General features: G+C 43.9%; 1 protein-coding gene across 10 annotated transcripts in view; it reads left to right on the top strand.

The window, feature by feature from the left end:
* Positions 1–22060, top strand: part of AGPAT3 (1-acylglycerol-3-phosphate O-acyltransferase 3) — a 170905-nt gene that overhangs the window by 59284 nt on the left and 89561 nt on the right. Inside the window, exon 1 of one of the 10 annotated variants that reach the window (XM_074995413.1) lies at positions 4087–4110. The exons of 7 other annotated variants lie outside the window; for them this stretch is intronic. The gene's annotated coding sequence lies outside the window, so the exon portion shown is untranslated. Of the gene's footprint in view, positions 1–4086; positions 4111–5073; positions 5143–21330; positions 21445–22060 lie in introns of those variants that run through there. 2 more of the 10 variants (XM_074995404.1, XM_074995422.1) reach the window with 2 other exon arrangements.

Below are 22060 nucleotides of genomic sequence, written 5' to 3'. Positions count from 1 at the left end.
TATCCTAATGCCAGGCAAACACTACTTAGCCAGTTTCATAGTCAAGTTGGGGAATGTGATAAAAATTCCTTTGTGACCCACATAGAGGATGGCTATTCCCAAGCATGAAATTCACAAATGCAGTGCCCTTTAACTTATCAGATAGGGCTTGATTTTCGACTAATGGAAATGATCTCACAGCTCTGTGCCTTACATGCCAGTGGGGCTAGGTAGGTGTTAATAAAGACAGAGACACTGTGCAAATCAGAATTGTGCATCCAATTGTGAGCAAAGGACAAGAATATTATGAGTCGGTACTAAATGTGTGCCTGCTTCAGCATTTGAAAAGCAAGCCCTTCCTTTTTACTGAAGCACCAGGCATGCTGCTTGATTTTTTTCCCTGCTCGGCTGGAGGTCCATTTCACCTACTCGCTGCTGTCTTTCTAAAATGGTATCATTTTAAATTCTCCTTGCACTCATTCTTTTTTAATTGAAGCCTATGTTAGCAACTCCTGGTTATTCCAGCTAACTCTATAGGGTCAAGTTAACATAAAATTAAATCTTTCACAAGTTTTAAACATGTATGCCAGTTTTCCTTTTCACCAGAGTCTCACATTATCTGAGTTTTTGTCAATTTTCTTGTGTATAAATCTCTCCATTCTGTGTTTAGGCCTGGTTGCTTTATGCTGTATGTTTCCAGTTTAACTACCGCTTGTAAGAAATGCTGTATTTTAATTAAAGAATAACTAGTGGTCTGTGACAGCAACGAAGGGTCCTGTGTCACCTTATAGACTAACAGAAAAGTTTTGAGCATGAGCTTTCGTGAGCGCAGACTCACTTGATCATAGTGGTCTATGAAGTGTTAAACAGCATCCGCCTACAGCGCTGCTGGGTTTTGGTCTGAGAATTTAGTTTTGGATCCACAACTACTGTATTAGCTAATTCATTGCTATTTAAAGTACACATAGTTTAAACGCTGTTTCTCCCCAGCACCTCAAATTATACCTTAAACTATTAAGATTTGGTCTATATACACAAGTTATGTCCCTTGAACTGTTCCTGTTTAAGAAGATGTTATACCAGGGTAAGAAAATATATGCTGCTGTAACTGTATCCGCATCAAAGGTTGTACTGGTCTAATTGGATGGATAAAAATCAGACCCCTAATTCATGTAGTTATACTGGTTTAAAAAAAAAAAACTTAATAGACGAGGCCTTAATCTAGTATTCCAGTTCATTTGCCTAAACTACCAAGATAACCATGTAAAACAGCTACATGCCCATGCATCTTAACCCCTGCTTTTACATAGTATCCCTTGCTCCTGTAATGGCCTTACACTTTCTTTTCTCTAATCTCGAGATACTAAATGAATCCCCTATTAATCCGCAACAGCTAGAGCAGTGGTTTTAAACCACTGTTCTGTGGCACACTCCTGTCTGTGAGAACTGTCCAAGTGTGCTGTGAGATTTTGTCACTGTCCCCTCGCTGTGGCTCTTCGCAGGGCCACTGTGGGGGACAGGAGGGAAATTGACTACACTGTGCCAAATGGAGCTCAAGCAGCAAGGCTGCCTGAGTCCCAGCTGGTGCAGGGTCCATCAGTTTCCCTCCTGCCACCAAGAAGGGAGGTGCTGATCCCGCAGGACCTCATTCATACCAGGAGGCAGTTTAAAAGCTGCTTCCCAGCCTGAACAATTGGGGGTGGGGGGGAAGAGCCTGCTCCCACTCCCTGCTGTGTTAAGGGGGAGGGAGGTAGGGCAGGAGCCCTTGAAGCTGGGACACAGTTTAAATGCTGTATGTGGGCTCCAACGGGCTGGCAGGGAGGGGAGCCTGCTTTCACTGCTTATTCATTTAACCAACACCCCCAGCATGGTGTTGAGCAGATATTGACAAAGTGTCTGTGCTCACTGTCTAAAATGGGATATTCTGAGATGGATTTGAAACATGAATGCATTTGATCCTTGTTTAGGTTGCTGCATGCACAGCTATGTTACAGACCTCTCTAGTAAGACTGTACCATAGTAAATGTCAATAAACTTGGGTTTGGGAGCAATCAATTCAGCTGAAAAATATGGGTGTGCTGCAGAATTGTCTAATTAAAGTGTGCCATGTTACTGAAAGGGTTGGGAACCTCTGAGCTCGAGTGTGCCCAGCTGCACCACAGCCTTCCTTGTGTTGCCCTGCTCGCGTTTCTTCAATTTAGCAACTTCATTTGGTGTGGAGTAGAGAAAGGGGAGGGTCTACTCACAAGTTTGTTGGTGTTTTTCTCAGGAACTCTGGAGCAGGGTCCTAGCTCTTCTTCAGGCCAATATGACATTTGAGAACGTGCTCCCCAATGGTTATTGTAATTCAGTTCTGTTCTCTAGGTATGACGAAGTACTTAGTAGGGCTGCCAAGCGATTTAAAAAAAGTAATTGCAATTAATTGTGGGGCTGCCAGGGTTTGCCTGGCTTGGGTCCCACAGCTGCATCCAGTTGGGATAGAGGGAATTCTGGCAGCCCCAGAGCTGGGAGCCCACCTGGGTGGGGAGCCCCACTGTCATGCACATGTTAAAGTAGGGCTGTCAGTTAACATGGGTTAAGGCTTGTGATTGTGTGTTAATTTTTTAATGCGTTAAGTCTGCACTGTGTTAATCGCAGGTATTATCGCATTAATTATCGTGTGTTAATTGACAACCCTAGTACTTGCTTATGCACATGGCTACAGTGGCCTTTATGGTCCTCAGGCACATACTCTGCTGACTTACAATTTGAAGCCTTTCTCCCCCTTTTTATATTGTTTTGTCCTCTCAGATGTGGATTTACTGTTCATTGATGTAAAAAGTGCAAGGTTTGATGTGTGGGCAGGAGACTATTTTTATTAAATTCTCAGATTGTCCTTCATCAGTTTGAACCTGTGTGCCAAAGAGCAATGTAGAGCGTGCGTGCCACAGGGTGCAAATGAGCCTAGCTGTTTGTAGCATGGTAATTTGCCATAAGATGCTTACTGGATTAGAGCAAAGGCTTGGTATGTCAGCAGGAGCACCTGACAGTAATTTTTACTAAAAGGCATTTCCTATTTTAATATTAGACTATTTATCCCAGATCACATCTTTATTTCTTAGGGTAGGAGGTTTTTTAGTTTTGCTTTAAGTTCAGTTAACTTACTGGCACCACGGTTTGCCTATTGGAGACAATGTCTGCCTTTTTCTTTTACTGTTGCAGAAGAGGCAGTTTTTAGCAACTGCAGTGCTTCCAGATTTACCTCGATTTGCTTTTGTCATCGTAATCCTTCCTTCTTGCCTAGACTGATCTGTTTTTATAGCAACGACTCGCGTCATCTTGTTTTTCTGCTTCTGTTTTCCTTTTCGTTCCTCTTTTTTTTAAAAAAAAAATTTAAAAAAAATTAAAAAAAACAAAACAAATACATAAGGAAGATGTTGGTAAACCAGTCTGGAGTATGTCTACTATCTGGAATTTGTGCTACGTTGGTTGTGCTGGCTTTAGCCTATTACTTGTACTGGTAAGTGGGATTCAATACCACCTGTTTAATTTTTTTGTTCATGAGATGTGTTTGGTATCATTGCGTATCTTCATGGGTTGCTGCCTATACTGCACGTGTTGTCTGGTGTGTGACTCCCTCTGTAGGACTCTATCTTTTTCCTCAAAACTTGTGTTACAAGTCTCTACTTTACCACTTGGAAAGAAGATGGGTGATAAAAGGATGCCATTGTTGGTACTGGAGATCATTGGGCAAAAGGGCTGAATTTCTTCTTCGTTGCATGTGCCTTTTTCTAACCCTTTTTACCATTTTCTACATCGATATTTATTACCCAAACAGCTTTCCCTGTTTCCTTGTAGTTTGAAACCTTAGGCTGTAGCTGGCTTCTTCATAAACGTGCTTGTCTGTGTAGCATATGTATATATGAAATTGCACTATCAGCATTGCAACATGGAACGCTTCAGACACAAATGAAGGACTGATATCCTCCTTCCTCCCCCTCCGGTCCTGTCATGATGTTACCTAGTCTGCCCCTTTCATGAGTCAGCTTCCTTATGTGTAGGAGTAGTGGTGGTAGCAGGGAGTGCAATTCTGGGGAAAGAACAGAGTTGGAGGCTGCAGACAAGGCAGGGTAAGACAGGAAAGAGGAGGAAGTAAGTATCACTTCCACAGTGAAGAAGATGCACTCAGGAAATATGTTTTGACATTTTTGGGGAGTTATGGGTGGAGCCATACATACATAGAAGCATTAGACTTCCATTCCAGCTGCCTCCTTTCTGAGGTTCAGAACTTTCAAAGGGCTGGGCTAGGTGAAAAGATGACTGTTAAAGAATTTGAGTAAATCTATTCATCAGTTTTAATGAAAAAATTACATAAAATTTTAGCTGTAAAAAGAATGGCTTTTTTTGTATTGAAACTTAAATGCCTACGTTTTACAGACTGAAACATCCCAAGTTAAGGGTTTTCATTGAAGACAAGTGAATGTAAATTTCTTGGAGGAGTGGAGGTATATGTAAACTAAGATGTGTGGTCATTTTAAAATTAATTGTTTCCAGTAGTAAGAGTTGTGCTGTTCACAGGACTACAATTTAAATACTTAATGTTGGCAAGTGTGTTTGCTGAAATCTCATTGTGAATTTCTGTAGTTGTGTATTCTTTCTACTGTGCAATGTGGAAATCCACAGAAATTAGTGTCAAAGCTGCTGCTGCTGATTGAACATATTCAGGGAAATAGAATGCAAACATTTTATTTGCAGTTTCAAACATTTGAAAGCCAGGAAATGCAATATTTAAAGTTTTGATTACTAGTTATGCCTCTGTTTGTAGTGTAAGACAAAAATATGTAGAGGCAAATATATTATTATATTCTAACTTTTTCATTTTCCAGCTCCAGAGTATCAGAATGTAGCCTAACCTTTTTATCAATGTTTTGTATTTGTACTGCGGTAGCTATACATGCTGTATTGTGGGAGGAGTATGTTTTTAGCAAGGCTTGCAATAGGAGCAGTCTGATTCACTCCTGGTCTAAAATTCTTGACTTGCAGCCAGGCCAGATCTGGGCTGCAAGTCAGGTTATAAATCTGTATGCAGCAGTTGCTATCTAGTAAGCAAAAGGCCTTAGCCTTGCTTGAACCTTGAGATTATTGAGATGGAAGACAAGAGATATTGTACATCTGTTTGTTCAAGTGAGTTTTTTTAAACTTTTCTAATTAGATATAGATGAGGTCTGATTATTGCTGCCTAAAGGTTGTGTTGTTTTGTTTTGTTTTGTTTGTTTTTTGTCTTTTAATGTATTTGCTCTTGAAGATAGCAGTGCTGTAGACTGGTAATGCCTATGGTAAAGGAGTTCAGCTACATCTCTGATAGAATGCCCCACTTGCACAAGGACTGACTGATAAGACTGCAGCTCACAGAGATTGTACCAACTTTGCATCTTGAGAGATTAACTTGTTTTTTTTGCCTGATTTCATCAGCGGCCTTTTGCTTTTTGAGCAGATGTAAATATGACTCTGTAAGGATGGCATTATGTTAGGAATAGAGGGTTTTCCACCCCAGCTGGGAAGGCACTCAGCCCCTTTCACGATTGGAGCTGAAGCACTACCTAGTAGATGGTGTAATGCAACTGTACACTTATCTGCAGAAACAGCCTATGGAAAGGAGCCTACTAGGCAAAAGGTAGAGTACCCTGTTCAGATAACAGGGAACTGAGTGTGCTCAGCACTGAACTGAGTCGGGGCTCTGGGACACTTTTCCCTGATTAGTGAATTGCTTATTTAGCTGTATGTAAATCTTATTTTTTGCATCATATGTTTGGCGTAGCGACTTAGCAGTATGTATGGACAAACTGATTTAGGCGAATAACAAACTCTAGCCTGAAACGCTGATCCCATTTTATTTTTTTAATTGAGCCATAGTGAGGCTTTGAAATGTTCCAACGAACGCCCCCTTGTGCCTCGCTATCTCCCCTCTCCAGGTTGTCTCCTCAGAAGAAACTGAAATGGAAAAATATAATCAAACAAGTTACCTTACGATATTTCAAGTCTCGACCAGAACTGTTTGTAAATGTTAATAGGTCTTTTGTGGTAAGAGTTAGTAATTCATATTGTGAAGTTTTATCTGCTATCGTATTCTCCATTACCGTAGTGTGGTTTTCTGCTGTATTGCACATGTCCGGAGAATTTTTAGGAGCTTTACAATCTCATTGCCCAGCCTTCATATTTTCTAGTTACCTTATATCCTAAGTGAAGTTCTGGGTTTCTTTGGGGCAGAATCTGCCTTCTAATAGTTTTTGTGCTCTTATCTTTTGACTGCAACAGGCTTTTGAAAAAACAGTTTGGTATGTTGTTTTGGATTCTTATTTATAAATTTGCTGTCAGTTTAAATTGAAGGTTTCTAATGGGCTATAAACTAGAATTATTTTAGACTGCAAATGCTATTTTAAATTGTACACTCATTGGGAAGGAGCAGTCTTTTTTGTTTGCATAATGCTTAATACAGTAGGGCCCCAGGCTCTTTGTGGTCTTTGGTTGCTACTGCAGTGTAAATGTTAAATAAGAGCTCTTCTTTGGCCAGTTTAGCTAGACCTGCTCCTGTCAAGTTAATGTTTGACTTGTGTTTTTCTTAAGATAGTAGCACATTGGAGATGTTTATATTGCTTTACTACTACGCTATGTATTTTTAAAATAACGTACTTTTCCCCAGGAAGCAGCTATTGTCACCTAAATATTTTTTTTAAAGCAAAAGTTAATAACTAGATAATTTTACTACTTCTGAACTCATTCTAAGTCCCTGTGCGAGCAGCATGGCTCACAGAGCACTGCTCCGATGGTATCCCCAGTAGTACTCAAACCTACTTTGGTTTATATGATTTTTCCCTTCACGATGAGGGAGTTTATGCAAGTTCAATGCTGATATTCTTCTACAATTACTTTACAAGAGGGTTCCCCACAATTTCAAGGAAGGCCGATCCAACAGACAGCTGCTGTCCTACCTCTGAAGAACAATCCTGTATAGTGTCCCCAGAGGGACTAAGCGGGTTTTGGAGGAAGGAGAACGCAAAGAAGCAAAAGGTTTTGCTCTGTGACTCTCATAGCCATATATATCCACTGCTTCTGTGGGTTTTTTTCCTGCTCCTGGGGGGCTGAGGTGAGACCTTGGCCCTTAAGAATAAAGTCTTGCTGCCTCCAAAGTATCACGGTTATAAAGTTGATGCTATTTCTGGGCTTAACTACTTAATGTATCTTTAAAAATAATCCACAGAGGGAGAGGAATTCTTCAACAAAGTGCACAAACTCTGTGTAATCTTCCATAACGCTGCCATACACTGTATTGAGCTAAACAGGAGCATTACCAGTGAGGGGTAGGAGGAGGGAGCAAAGAGGTGAATGGGCAGTAATGGAGAAGTCTATGTGTCTACATTAGGACAAACTGTGACACACGCTACGTTAACACACGTTGAAACTCTCTTGTCCAGAACCCCCATCTGGCAACATCTGTGGTCTGGCATGACTGAGAGTGTTGCTGGACCAGAGAGTCCCAACTGTCCAGAACTGGGCTGGCTGGTGGGAGGCTCCCACTGGTGGCAGGGAGCCCCGCTGACAGCCCTGCTGTCGGGAGCCTTGCCAGGGTTGTGAAGTCCCACTGTGGGGAGCCTGATCCCTAGCAGCAGCCCTGCAGGAGTGGGGAGCCTGGCTGGGGATCCCTGGCAACAGCCCCACAGCTGTAGGGAGCTTTTGGGCTTGGGAGCCCCCTAGGCAGCCTGGAGGCAGGGAGCTGGTGGCATCTAGGAGGTGCAGCTGCCCTCCTCCCACTGAGCCTGGAAACCTGACCTCCCCTGGTCCAGTATATTCTTTCATTCAGGACCACTCAGGTCTCAAGGGTGCTGGATCACGAAGTGTTCAACCTGTAATATAAATGCCTGTCATCTGAAGACCACTGTGCTGTAAAATCTTTAATTTAACCTTATAAAACACCTGAGAGAGGGATTCCTATAGGCCTTTCTTGAACATGGTAAACTGAGGCTTAGTGTCTTACTTAAGGTCATACATTGAGTAGATGGTAGCACAAGCATGAGAAACCAGGAATCATGGCTTTCAGAGTTTTGCTAGGTCATTATTCTCAACAACGTGTATAATTATTTATTTTTAGAGTCTAGAGTTGGTTCTGCATCATAAGTTTTCACATCACAGGAGAAGTAAATTTGGATTCTAGAAAAAAGTTGAGTCTCTCCACAGGTTTCTCAGTTTGTATTGCTCTATATAGCTTCCTGTGCTTGTTGAAATTTAAGGATTTGCCTGTGTTAGAAAAGAGTGCCCTACTTAAAAAGTTCCTAGTGTTCTGACCGCACCTTTTTACGTAAACAAGTCTAGAGCATATGGTTTTTGCTAAAACTGGGTCTAATTCATAAGTTCAAAAGTCACGAATTGAGCCTCCCCAAAATAATGAGCCAGGTTTAAAAAAAGCTCTGAGATTCTTAAATTGTAAGCTCCGTCTGTTTGCCTTCTGATTTTTGAGTGTTTAGGGTCGCATTTTGAGTCTCGTTCTCCACAGCTGTAAAGGCTAGGGGGGAAAAAAAAAGGAAAAAAGCAATGTGAAGGTTGTTGTCTATTCACCTGACTCCAGGACCTGGGGCATTAAAACATAAAATATTGAAGAAGGGAGCTAACTTAGCTGAAGAGAGCTGACAAATGACTAATAAAACACACAAAAGTCAGCCTTTATTATTTTTACCCTTTATACCTTTTGAAGAGTGAATAAGTTATGCTTTTCCTATGCTGCTTCCCTGTCACTGCCAGAGCATGCTTTCACAGCCCACTGAAGAGAAACTCAGACAGTTGGGCTTGTGACACTAATGCAGTTGTCAATTCAGGGACTGGAACCCAGACGTCCAGTTTGAGTGGCTTGACCACATGATTCCAACCCAATGTGAAGTTCAGGAAGCCAGAACTATGACATAAGGTGTGCACTCAAACCTTAGACTATAGCTATACTACAGCATAAAGTCAATTTTAAAGCAGTTAGTTCAATTTTACCATGTGACTGTGTCACTACAAATAACATTAGGTCGATTTTAAGGAACACTAAGGTTGACATTCTTTCATCAACCGTCCAATGTGGTATAATGCCAAGTTCAAATTTAAAAGGTCAGATTAATGCTAGTGTGGAAACTGTGTTTCTTTAAATTGATTTTATTGGTCTCCAGAGGTGTCCCACAGGTATCCCCATGACACTCCACAAGTGTCTGTTCTAGCTCCTTTGACCTCTGCTGCTCTCCAGGTGTGCAGGAAGTAGGTACCAGGAGGAGAAGAGGGCAAGGACTGTCTCACGGTCCACTCCCAGGACTCCTCAACATTGCGAAAGGCTCACATTCCACCACACGTGCTATAAGGATTCCCTTCTTTTTCCTACCTTGCCCCGCCATCCTGAAAAAGAATATTTTTGTGAAAACCACAGTGTCATTTATTGGTTCACATGGGGCAGGGAGCACTTGGAGGTGCTTTCAAAAGGTTAAGCACACATCGTTGTGGGAGATGGGGGTGGTATCACAGTAGTTAAATATAGGAGAATCAGGTGACATGTGCCTCCCTGATTGCCATTACTTCTGCATGTGCATTGTGTCCGGCTGTGCATAAGCCTTCCTCAAGGTATCTGCTTCTGCAATCCATGCTGGCGTGAAATTATCCCCCCATTCATTCTCATATGTTATGGAGAATACAGCTCTCTGCTACCACGGTGGGGACACTGGTTTGGGAAAGATCCAGACAGGACAAAAGGCACCTGAATCTGGCTTTAAACAGCCAAAGGCACATTCCACTGCCATTCTGAACTTCCTTGCCCACTAGTTGAAGAGCTCCTGGCTGCAGTACAGGCTGCCTGTGTATGGCTTCATGAGCCAATGGAGCAGAGAGTAAGCATGGTTGCCCAGTATCACTGTGGGAATCTCCAAATTGCCAGTCTTGATTTTCTGATCTGGGAAGAAAGTCCCATCCAGTAACTTTTTGTACAGACCTGAATTTCTAAAGATGTGCACATCACGCACCTTTCCCAACCATCCCATGTAGATGTCAGTGAAATGACCTTTGCGATCCACCAATGCCTGCAACACCATGGAGAAGTACTCCTTGCAGATTATATATTTTGAGGCCAGATGGTATGGGGCCACAATGGGGATGTGCATTCCATCTATCACCCCACTGCATTTAGGAAACCCCATGGCAGCAAAGCCATCCACAATGTGCTGGACATTTCCCAGAGTCACTGTCTTCTGCATCAGGCGGTGACAGATTGCTTTGGATACCTCCATCACCGCAGCCCCCACTGTAGATCTGCTGACCCCATATTGATTCCCACTGAACAGTAGCTGTTGGGCATTGCAAACTTCCACAGAGCAATTGCCACTTGCTTGTGAACTGTCAAAGCAGGTCTCGTTCTGGTATCACTACACTTCAGGGTGGGGGACAGCAAGTCACAAAGTTCCATAAAGATGGCCTTCAGAATGCGGAAGTTCTGCAGCCACTGCTGGTCATCCCAGACCTCCAAAATTATGTGGTCCCACCAGTGTATGTTGGTTTCATGTCTGCAGAAACGGCACTCCACTGTAAGCAATGCATCCAAGTCAGCCAGCAGCTCTGCATTCCTGGTCTCCAGTTCTTCGATTCCATCATCTGAATTATCCTCTTTCTTCTCAGCCAACTCATCTGCCCTCTGACTTTATCTAAATAAATACTTCATGACACTTTGGGAAGTGGCCATAACACACTGTGCAGTTGCAAGCAGCTGTTGAGGATCCATGCCAGTGGTGTGAGCCAGGGGCAGACTTTTGGAAAACACCCTGAAAAATGGCACAAAAGCACTTGAGCTGGCCGTTCATTTTCCAACAGGGGTGGGGGTGGGGGCTTTGTGCTCTGGGATGGTGACATCAGACACCCACAAGCACTGGTGGTGCATTGTTCCCCCATAAGCCACTGGCACAAAAACCCAGAATGTAATAGGGTGACAGGCACTGTGGGTAGATACCCACAATGCATTGCTCACGCAGTTGAACGTAGGTAAGACAATGGAGATATGCTAAGTCGACTTTATGAACGTTTGTGGAAAGTCAAATTTGACTTTGTAATATCTAGCATTAAAAAGTTGATTTTATTAAGTTTGATTTCATTTTGTAAGGTAGACATAGCCTTAGATTCCTTGTAGTTTCTCTTGAATGTGCCCTTTCTGTGACAGGGTGCCTTCCTCCACTGTGTGCTTTTTTGAAAATTACGTTGTGTTCTTTGTTTTCTGTGTAATAATTTTTAGACTGTGAGCTGTTTAGTATTTTGTCTTGTAGATGATATCATGTAATTGTTGAGATTTTCATCTAGAAAGCAGTGAACAGATTCTATGTGACTGAAAAAACCTCCACTGTTGAACTGTAATTCCCGTCTGAAAATGTAATCCTTCTGTGTAAAGCAAAGGGATCAACCTGGATCAGTGGAAATCCTGGTTGCTGAATGTGTACTTCATGCAATGCTTTTGCAAGAGCTTCTTTAGAATTAAAGGGAAGATGCACAGAGCACAGAACTTGGTCAAGGTTAGCCAAGGAAAAAAGCACAATAAATAGTGAAGGAGATTTTGTCTGCGTACTAGTAGTGGAGGGTTTAGAAGGAAACAAATACCACCAACTAACTTAAATCAGCCTATTGTGCAGTGTAGATAAGCTAGGAGTAAGGTTGGTAGAATGCTTGAAGTGTTGTATTAGACAAAGTGGTGTAAAGTTAAAGGTACCTAGTGAATTAAAAGAACTCTATTAGGATGAAGTATTGTTAGCCGGTGGCCGGGTAATGTGTGGTGAGGTACCAACTATGCCCTTTGTTACCATCCGAGTCTTTAACTGCTAGAGCGCTGGGCTCCTACCACTCTCACCTATGGCCAGGCTGTGGTAACCAAACGGTTAAAGTTCTTTTTATTGTGCCGGCTGTGTTGCAGTCACAAAGAGCAACAGCAGTCAGGCTTAGATCTTAACTAGTTACAAGTTTATTAAGCTACAATTATAAGCGTGCGGTTACAAAAGGCTATTGTCTACTTCTTATATGCTAGCAGAGTACAGGTGTTAACAAGTTACGTTACAATCCAATAGTAGTAGGCATCCTTCAGTCTGCATAGACTATGGATCACGCCCTTTAAAGTTTCAATTGAGGACTTCATTTACAGCGTCTATCGTGAGTATGAAGACCCACACGAGAGTGACAGTCCTTGCTGCATCTCTTGCAAATGTGGTGGGTGTCTGGCAAGTCCTTAGTATGCTTTCTGTGCACTCACTTCTCCTTTGCTAGCTGTCTGATCTTCATCTCGCCCTTCTGAAGGCCCTCGTGTAACCCTTGCCTCCACCTGCTGCGGTCGTCTGCTAGTTCTTCCCAGTTGTCCAGCTCGATGTCTACCTCTCTGAGGTTCCTCTTGCAGACATCTTTGTAGCGCGACTGGGGGCGTCCGGGAGGTCTTTTGCCAGAGGCTAGCTCACCATACAGGATGTCTTTTGGAATCCTTCTATGATTCATCCTGTGGACGTGGCCAAGCCAGCAGAGCCGACGCTGCCTGAGGAGGGTGTGCATGGTCGGGATTCCAGCTTGCTCGAGGACGGCGGTGTTGGTCACTCTGTCCTTCCATGATATTCCAAGGATGCGCCTGAGGCAGCGCAAGTGGAAGACGTTCAGCCTCTTTTCCTGGCGGGCATACAGGGTCCAAGTCTCGCTGCCATAAAGGAGGGTGCTGAGGATGCAGGCTCTGTAGACTTGCATTTTGGTGTGAGTGTACAGCTTGTTGTTATTCCACACTCTCTTGCTGAGTCTGGACAGAGTTGTGGCCGCTTTTCTGATCCTCCTATTTAGCTCAATGTCCAATGACAGGGTGTCAGTGATGGTGGACCCCAGGTAAACGAACTCGTGGACGACCTCTAACATATAGTTGTCAGTGCTGATTGATGGGGATTCAGCAACCTCCAGACCGAGTACGTTTGTCTTCTTTAGGCTGATGGTAAGCCCGAAGTCCTTGCACGCTTTGGAGAACTGATCCAGCAGTTTTTGAAGCTGGTCTTCTGTGTGAGACACTACAACAGCATCGTCTGCGAACAGCATGTCTCTGATGAGGACTTCTCGCATCTTAGACTTAGTTTTCACCCTTGCAAGGTTAAACAGTTTCCCATCAGATCTTGTGTGCAGCAAGATGCCCTCTGTTGAAGATCCAAAGGCATGCTTCAGGAGGAGTGCGAAGAAGATCCCGAACAATGTCGGAGCAAGCACACATCCTTGTTTAACGCTGCTCCTGATTCTGAAAGCATCTGATAATGCGCCATCATATTGGATGGTTCCTCTCATGTCTTCGTGGAACGACTGGATCATCTTGAGTAACCGTGGAGGACAGCCTATCTTGTGGAGCAGTTTGAACAGACCATCCCTGCTGACCAAGTCAAAGGCCTTGGTCGGGTCGATGAAGGCTATGTAGAGTGGCTTTTTCTGCTCCCTGCACGTCTCCTGCAGCTGCCTTAGAGAGAAGACCATGTCAACGGTAGACCTCTCTGCGCGGAATCCGCACTGTGATTTGGGGTACACCCTCTCAACAATCTTCCGGAGTCTGCCAAGGATGACGCGAGCGAACAGTTTACCAGTGACGCTTAGGAGGGAGATTCCACGGTAGTTGTTGCAGCGCTTCTGTCTCCTTTGTTCTTAAATCCAATACAACAACATCTTAATACAATGACATCTATCTATAGAGCTCTAATTCTTTAATTGTGTACACCAAAAGGAGACCTTAATGTGGGTACATCTTACCCTGCTTGCATCTCTCAATACCAGCGTAGCCAAGCCAGGATCGGTCACTCAATTCCACGGAAAGATGAATACGAGGTTGGGTGTCCCCAGTTGCAGACCTCGGGAGGCAATCACCTGACCCGACCAGCAGGTAGTTGGTGGGAATGCACTCAGAGTCAGAGTGCTGCTGGGACCATCTTTATACCCCCGGGTCGCGTATTCTCTTTCTTATCTATGGTGCCAGATTGTACTGGTCTGTCTTTTGTGACGCCAGTTTTTACAAGGGCAATTCTTACTTAATTTGCACTTGTAAGACAGGAGATAAGCAATTTGGGAGTACAGGACATTCTTTTACAAGGGCGGATATTTCTCTTCTGGGATAACTGTGTGGGCGCATCACTCCATTAATGCCAGCCAAGGGCAGTTCTCTGAGGCCCTTCGTTAACGGTTAGCCTGCTAGCCCTCTATCTGTGTTTTCTGTTTCTCAGGGTCACGATGAGCCAGCACATCTGGGCCCCTTTAGGAAGGCATCAAAGACTGTGCTGTTTAACTGCTGTTCAGTGCCCTGTGTGCTCTGAGGCACCTTAGAGGGGAGGCAAAAGCTGGTCTGTAGTGGGGAGATTTTGTCTGGCTACAAGTATGTACTCAGTTTATGCCAGCAGGATCTAGGGCAGTTAGAGCAAAATATTTCAGAGTGCTTGCAGATCATGACTCTGGAGTTCAGACTGCAATTTTGTGTAGACAAGCCCTTACTTTGCATCTGTCTTCCCGGACAGATTACCAGCATGTGACTTCAAAATGCATTACTTATCCTTTTCTACACCACACTTGATGTCTTCTCTGGAAGGGAGTAGGTCTTGAAATAATTTCTTTGATTTTTCTGATCAAATTAGAGGTCCAAGTAAAGCTAATGCTTCTGGAAATATTTGGGAAAATGCTGTGACTCTGAGAAGCTCTGTCTTACGTTAGCATTTGTCTCATGTGGCTTGTTCACTTACAATCTGCTCCTACTTCTCTGATTACCTGGGAAGTGTATCTGGTATCAGCCTCTTACCAAGGTACAATTCTCCATACTTCCATCATTTTAAAATGAGAACTGATCCATTCCTAGGGTAAACAAACAGTATTGGGAATTAATTTGTATATTAACTACAGTACATCCTCGAGATATGCACATTTGACGTGTGTATTTCACATTAGCGCAATTGGAGGGGGACCCTGGAAGCTCCAGCCCCAGGCAGCTGCAGTGGGGAGGAGATCCCCTGTCAAATAGGAACAGAGCTGGCAGCAGCCAGCTCTTCCCCTGAGTGCCGCCAGGCAGAGGGGCTCCAGCCACTGCTGAGCACCCCCAGACCCAACCCCTGTGAACCCAGCTCATCTCCACCCCCCTGCCCCCTCCAACCCTAATGTATCTCAGGCTTAACCCCCACCGCACATCCCAAACCACTGCCCAAACCCCCAAGTTATGCAAATTTCAGTGTATGCGAGGGTTGCGTGGAACGCAACCCTCGCGTATCTTTGAGGATTACTGTATGTATAGGTTTGGGAGCAGGAAAGCAGGCAGAAGTGTCATCAGATTATAGATATTAAAATGGCATTCACGTCAAGGAGGAGAGATCATAAACCAACGAAATGTGGGGAGAGAGGAAAGGCAAAGCTTTGCAAATTTGCTTCACTAGAAGCAATAGTATAAAACAGTGCAAATGGAGAACTTAGATGCAATATTAGGAAAAATGTTTTTAGCATACTATCTTTGAATTATTTGAGTATTGGCTATTCCACCCACAAAAGAGAGTGGCTTGGGAAAGTGATTTGTAGTACTGGAACATGAATGAGAACTTGATATATTGGAAAACAAAATTATCCCCAAAATACATCAACTTATTTTGGAACACTTCCATTTCTTAATAGTACTGTAATTACGCTGTATAATTATTTATTAATAATGCAACCATAGATTCCATATATTGCAGTAGAGAGGGAAATTCCCAACTGGAAAAATAATAATTAGCTGTCCTTAAGAGGTCAGTAATGGAAGCGTCATTGGTGAAAATGAAAGTGTATAAATGTGGAAAGAACAGACAGATTCGTGTTAGTAGGCTTAATATCCTATCTTGTCTCTGGGAGGCAATTGAACTGGCTGATGACCAGTGTACTTGGAGCAAATTTTTTTTTTTCTTTTTTAAGGAAGCAGGTATGGGATGGGGGTGGAGAAGGTTGGAAGAATGTGAAATGTGTGTACCAGAATACTAAAGCCTTGTTCTGATGCCAAAAGCGTTCTGAAATGAAGAGCTGAATTTAGACTTTTTTTCTGATTGTAACCAATCTTTTTCTGACTGATTAAATCAAAGCCTTATATTGATTAGATTAAATATATTACCATAGCACAGTAATAGTTGTAAATCAGAAAATAAGACACTGATTTCATTCTATGAATTCAGCGAGTAGTGAGGAAATTGAAATATATAAGAATTTTTTTGACAGCTCAATAACTCCTATAACTGGTGACAGAGAGAGGTGAAAGGGTAAGTAGAGAACATACAATTTTGATGAGAGCACAATTTTTTAAAAATTTTATTTAAAAAGCCTTCCCATAAGCAGCACTTTGTGGCTGTGTGCCAAGAGTAAGGTTGGATTTTGCTATTAACAAATTATAACAACTCTTTGTAGGCCGAAAATATGCTGCAGATCTTCAAAAACAGGGATCCTGAAGAGTGTATGGTCTATATTGGACAAGATGCTGCAGAGAGGGATCAGAAACCAAAGAAATGTGGGAAGAGAGGAAAGGCAAATATGACATTAGAAGCACATGTTCAAACAAGAAGCTGTGCAGGCTGTTTTTGTTAGATGTTTGGTTTGGTGCTTGTTTAAACTTTCTTCCTCTTCACTTATAGCGGGATTTTTGGGAAGGATTTGAAAGAAGTAGTTTGGCAGACTTTGGTAGTTGGGGATGTTTTCCCAACTATTAAGAGGTAGTATGGAAGAAGGCACAGAAACACTTGAGAGGCAGATACACAGGGACTTGTGAGATTGGCCTCATAGCCTAAGCAGAGAGAGGTACACTCATGCCTTGCCATAGGAGCATGATTGGTTCCCAAATTTCTGCTGGTAGGTGAAACCTTGTAAGAGGGACACTAAATTCCCCTTAAAATACATGTAAAAGTCTGTGATTCGTTCTGAGTGCTCGTAACTCAGCAAAGGACTGGCAACATGTGGTGCTGCTTTTGAAAGGTAAGTGAACCTTGGGTTGGGGGCGGGGGGGGGTTAGGGATGGTTAAAGGCTGGGGGCAGTTTGAGGCCATGAGTGGGAGGGAGGGTTAAAACCTGGTGGTCGGTTGGATTCATGGGGTGGGCGGGGTGGGGGGTTAAGGCTCTGGCGGGTTGGGTCCACGGGGAGGGCAGGGGGATTCAGGCTGAGGTGGGTTGGAGCAATGGAGCCGGCAGGGGCGGTGTTCAGGCTGCAGCGGGTTGGGTTCACAGGGGAGGCGGGGGGGTTCAGGCGGAGGCGGGTTGGGTTCACAGGGAAGGGTTGGGGTCATGGAGCCAGCTGAGGGTTCAAAGTGCTGCAGGTTGGCTCTGTGGTGCCAGTGGGCTTTCAGGCTGAGGCGGGTTGGGTCTGCGGGGTTCAGACTGCAGCAGGTTGGGTCTGCAGGGCTAGCGGGGTTTCAGGCTGTAACAGGTTGGGTCTGCGGGGATGTGGGGAAGGCTCGTATTAGCAGGCGGAGTTCACTTGTCTAGTGAACAAAGGTAGGTGTCTGTGTCCCTCATTTTAGCGAGTACTCGTAAGTAGAGTACTCGTTTGATGAGGGATGTGTATATTGTGAATGTGAAAGAAGACCAGTTCAGAGACGTGTTTGAAGGTTCACAATAAAAGCACTGGGTTGATTTTAGTGGTAGCATTGTGAACAGACTGAAGTCAGACAAGATTAGCATGAAAAGACCAAAGTAGAGGAGATGGCAGTAGTTAAGGTAGGAGGTGATGAGATTCAAGGCTGGGAGGGTGATACAGCTGTTGGGACAGAAAAGAAATGTCACTGTTGCAGGAAGAAAAATGATTGGATTTGACCGTGACTTGATAGAGAAACTGATGGCAGAATTGAGAACAACTCACAGGGGGTATAGTGCTGGGTGAAAGGGAGGCCGGTAGTATTTCCCACGGCATTGGAGGGAATGGAGAAAGCTGAGGATCAAAAACTCAACATGGCCAAATGTGAGCTCAGAATAGTAGCAGATCAGCCTAGTGAGGGATTGTTTGGCAGTGGAAAGCTGTCAGCGTGCACGTGCAAAGTTATAAGCAACCAAAACATGCCTGTGGAGATTCCTTCATGTTTAGAAGGTGGCCTTTGATTTGTCCTCTGGATAAGATCTTCTTTCAGCATATAGCCCCCATTTGAGGAGCCTCTGAACCCTGTCAGGGATACACTGTTTAGACTGACTTCTGGGTATTGTGTTATAGCTGTGACATATTACAAATCCCAGGATACAGTGGTGGGATCCCTTTAGTCCAGGACTGGGCTTTCAGGACAGAGGCTGATGCTGGTTGGCTCCCATTTGGTGTGAAAACTGGAGCTGAGCGCTCAACTGCCCTTGGAGTCTGGGCCATGGAAAAGCTGTGGCACGTCCTCGTTGAATTGCTGGAGTTGAAGGCATGTAACCAGGATTAAGATTCTGCTGCAGTTTAATACTGTTAGTGCTGAGCCCTCACTGACATATTCCTTGCCCACAGCAAGGCACTGAGAACAAAAGCCAGAGAAAGTTCATTGTGCAGAAGATTGGAATTTGGCTCATTTGATTTGAGAAATGAGTGAGTTACCCCGGGACTGTGCCCTCTGTGTTGAAGACAGTATTAAGACTTGGTGTGGCTGCATTAAGTCTAAAAAGAAAACAATGGGAGCAAAGGGAGATTAATTGTACAGTCAGAATCAGGGTCTGTTGGTCTTACTAGTACTGTACAAGCTAAGCGGGTCATAATACAAAACCCTCTCACCCAGTTCACCAATGCAAGAGAGGATCCAGGACTGTAAATGTAATGGAATGTGGATATATATGTGTAAAATGCTAAGAGCGTTGGTAAGGTTTATGTTGCTTTTTGGAATTTTGTAGCCGTTAGCTGAATTATTGCAGCTCTGTCTATGGACCTGGTACCATTATTGTGGGAGCACGAGCACCTGGTGGCCGGGCCTCACTCGCAAGGCAGAATGACCATACACTCCATCTTGGAATGCTATCATACAGCGGCGGGAAGGTCTGAAGTCAGGCCAGGAGAAAGAAATCAGAAAGTTGACAAGTAGTTGGAGAGTCCCCAAAGAGAACATCCTGACAAGCAGATAGTAAGCCCCCAAAGAGAACAGCTGGGGCTAGTAGCTGGAAGCCCCCCCAAAGAGAACATCTTGGTTGTACAACATCAGAGGGTCTCAGGGGAGGTTCAGAAAAAGACCAAGGACAGAGGAAATCTTGTAACATGTTCTAACAGGCCGGGAGGATAAAAAGCCCAAATTAGGTAACAAACGCTTTAATTGGCCAGGTATCGAACCCCCAAGTAAGAAACAATATAAAAGGTGATTTAGCAGGAATAAGGGTGTGGGCTCCTGGACACAAGGCGGAGGCTAGCAACTTCCAGTCCAGACAGCAGACCCCGGCCTGATCACCCGGACGTCACCACCACGAAAGGTCCCAACCAAGCCGTATCTCTAACTTAAAGGGCCGCTGTAACGTAGTTATTGGTGAGATGTGGGAGCATTGAATGTTATTGGTAAGTCACATGTAATTATATATAGTTATATATAACCTAGTATTTAGCTTATGCCAAATAAATAACTATCTATATATATAACAAGTGTTAAGTAATTGTAGTTACAAATAAATGAATAAATCACTATTGGTAAATACCACTAGCTAGTCTAGCTGGGTCTGTATAGAGAATTATTGGGACTTAGAACAGCCACAGGGCATTGTGGTGTTCACAATCGAAGTGTTATTGTTCCTGGTACTCATAATACTGTGGAAACCTAGGTTTTAAAGTAAATACACTAAATCACATATTGCTGCTACACTATATCAGGCTGCTATAAAGGTGGGGTGGTTAGTCCTGGGCCACCCGACTCCCCCCGCTGTATCACACCCCACGCGCACCCACGGGACCCGGAGTAGGTCGGCACATCGTCAATTATAAAAAGCTGTTCATAGGACTCAAAAAAGAACTATCACTCCATCAGTGACTGTTAGCCAAGATGGGCAGGGACGCAACCCCATGGTCCAAGCATCCCTAGATCTCCTGCTGCTGGAACCATCTAACAAAAACAGTCTGCATGGCTTGTTGTTTAAACATGTGCTGCTGATGTCACATTTGTCTTTCCTCCCTTCCCACATTTCTTTGGTTTATGATCCCTCCCTGCAGCATCTTGTCCAATAGAGACTGTGTTGGGGTTGGATGATGGGCTAGATCTCTTGAAATTGCCATGTTCTGGTCGTGCCCTCTGAAGCATCAGGCACTGTTCACTGCCAGAAGATAGGATATAGCAGTTATTTTCAACCAGTGTGCCATGAGAACTGTCCAAAATGCTGTGAAACTTCATCAGTTTCCCCTCACCACAGCTCTTTGCAGAGCTGCTATGAGGAGAAATTGAGCAACCCTGTGCCAGCTGGGGCTCAGGCAGGCTTGTTGCCTGAGTCCCTGCTGGCATGGGGTTGGTTAATGTCCCCCCAAGGCAACTCTTCAGAGGGCCAGTGCGAGGGGAAATGCTGACCCTGCAGGAGACTTTTCACGCCAGGAGGCAGCTGAAATGCTGCTTCCCAGCGGAATGGGCTGGCTGGGAGCCCATGCCTCCTTCCTGCTGTGGCAAGAGGGGGTGGAGGGCGGGAGCCTATTGGGCAGAGAGGGGAGCCTGCTCTCTGGAGCCACCTTCCCACACTGAGTAGTTAAACATTTCTGTGATTGCGCCATTACTTGACACCCCATTTGATGCATGTTTAGCTTGTATGCACTATTACATTGCAACCCTCTCTAGTAAGAGAGGACTTCTTGTTGGTTTTGAAGATACAGACTAACTCGGCTGCCTCTCTGATTCTAGCAAGGCTGTAACCATGGTACATGTAAATAAATGTGACGTCTATGAGCAATTGATTCAGCTGAAAACAAGTGGGTGTGCCCCGGAATTGTTTCTCACTGAAGCGTGCCATGTTACTGGAGAGGTTGGGAACCCCTGGAATATAGTGTTGGATGGCCATTGGTCTAGTGTAATATGGCCTTTCTTATGTAACTTAACCTATATTAATCAGTTGCATGTGCCTTTGTATTTGGTTAGGGTAATTTTTAGGTAAAGTTGTGTTGCTTCTATTTTGGGTTTTTATTGTCTATGCAATCTTCAAGGATCACTGCTGCCCTCCTCTTAATGTGTGCATCGTTGCCTTCCTGGAGGCTGACTTACACCTATGCATCTTAAATGTTGCCACCTCCAACCCCTCACCCACACCCCTGACCTCTGAAAACCCTCTGATGCACTTCATCCTGCTAAAGAGTCGTGGGCCATTGTCTTGTTTCCCTACAGACTGTTCTAATCTGCTTCAGAAGGGAAGGGTTTGCATCAACAGTAGCAAAGCATGACCTGGTAAACATTGGTGAGATGGCCAACACGTATGTTCCTGAAAATGTAACGTTAGAGGAATCTGTGGCCATTATTGAGTTTGGCAGTTAGCCGGAAATGGAAGGTGAGTTTTCTGATGCCAAACTTCCGGACACGGTAGTGCAGGTACTGACAGGCAGATGAGGATAGCGTGTCAGGTGACGAACTTGCAGAGCCTTCCCTCGCAGGGCAGCTAGGTGTGGTGGATGTTTTACACAGAATATGTGACAGCTGTGGCTTTGAGAACAATTGCGAGAATACACACACAAAATTGAAAAGGGTATACAGGGTGGAGATAGCAACCTGTAGGAAGCAGACCACACTGGATACATTTTTTTCCTCAAACCTTATTTATTGATGAAACCTTGTGCTGCTTTAATTGGTGTGGCATATAAAGAACATTAAGTGCAAGTGCAGAACTATTCAGTAGACAGAGACATTACACTGTAAGTGTAATGTAAGTTCTTGGTGTGTTTGAAGTGTTTTTCCTTTGTAGAATTATGTGCTGCTGCAGTCCTTGTGGCTTTTAGCAAGCTGAGGTTTCCTAAGTTTGTTCAAAACATTGTCGTACACTATACAGGGTATCTATCACTACTATGTACTATGTCTGGTTTTCTTCTTTAGTACTGATAGCAATGAAGAATTAATGAACAGTTTCACATTTTCTGTTGTGTCCAAACATACTTCTCTACGCATTTTTC

This window comes from Carettochelys insculpta, chromosome 1, assembly GCF_033958435.1.
Source record: "Carettochelys insculpta isolate YL-2023 chromosome 1, ASM3395843v1, whole genome shotgun sequence".
Classification (NCBI taxonomy): Eukaryota; Metazoa; Chordata; order Testudines; family Carettochelyidae; genus Carettochelys; species Carettochelys insculpta.
Note: the sequence above shows the minus strand (reverse complement) of the source record. Positions and strands in the feature narration are given on the sequence as shown.